Source organism: Penaeus monodon, chromosome 15 (genome assembly GCF_015228065.2).
Source record: "Penaeus monodon isolate SGIC_2016 chromosome 15, NSTDA_Pmon_1, whole genome shotgun sequence".
Classification (NCBI taxonomy): Eukaryota; Metazoa; Arthropoda; class Malacostraca; order Decapoda; family Penaeidae; genus Penaeus; species Penaeus monodon.
In genome coordinates, this window is record NC_051400.1 from 37128580 (window position 1) to 37129594 (window position 1015).

Sequence of the window (1015 nt, forward strand, 5' to 3'; positions counted from 1 at the left end):
AATGTGTATGTGTATGTATGTATACACACACAAATATGAACCATCAAAGACAGCAAGAGTCACACCTCACTGCAACATGTAACCTAGTAGTACTTACTAGCAAAATATTTGTTAGCAATTTCTTGGCTATTATTGTATTCTGAAGATGACTAAAATATTCTTGATATACATACTTGTAAGGAGCACTGCATCTGCATATGCAATTAAGTGGACCATCTCAGGGGGGGGGGGGGGGGCTTGGGTCAGGGAGGTTGAAAATGAATGATGTTGTTTCAGATTTATATACATGATTTATCCAAGTGAATATTAACTCCAGTGAAGATAAATTGAACAGTTAAACAAGGCCTTAACCCTGGACCACTATTCTGTATAAATGTGCACCTGGGTGTTTGAGTGTGGGTGTGAGTGCCCAAGAGATAAAGTGTGTGTCCAAGAGTTAGAGTATGCACCCGTGTATGTGTACTTCCATACATCCCATTTTCTGTCGAGGAGGGGGGATGGATGGTAAAAAGAAAATGAGACAGAGTTTGAGGGTAATAGTGGTATAGAGGACTCTTGATGACAGGCAAATGGGTTTCAATGTGTGTGGATGTGTTATTACATTATTGTATGGTCACGTGGACCACATGGTGACAGCACAGGACTTCATTGCCATATTATATTGTACTTTATGATGCTGTGATGATCTGATCTGAATGAAATAAAGAACAGGAGAAAGGCACTATGATTACTCGTAAAAGTTTGTTCATATTTGAGACTTCTCACAAATGACTATTTTGTTTTTGTTTTTTTCACCTGATATTAAAATGCTTTTTCCTCTAAAAGGAATGTCAGTATGAGTATAGAACAAAGTTTTTTTTAAAGATCAAAATACTGATTTTTAAATTAATTTTTATTATATTTTAAAATTATGTAACATGCAATATTCTGAAACGAATTAATAAATTTCCAAAACTAAATAGGTAGTTTTGTTTATATGACCTAGAGGTTTTCTAAACCCGTTATTGCCGGTTGT

General features: G+C 35.4%; 1 protein-coding gene across 1 annotated transcript in view; it reads right to left on the bottom strand.

The window, feature by feature from the left end:
* The window catches only part of LOC119582009 (bromodomain-containing protein 3-like), a gene marked incomplete at its 5' end in the record, with an annotated part of 61922 nt that overhangs the window by 28459 nt on the left and 32448 nt on the right, over positions 1-1015 (bottom strand).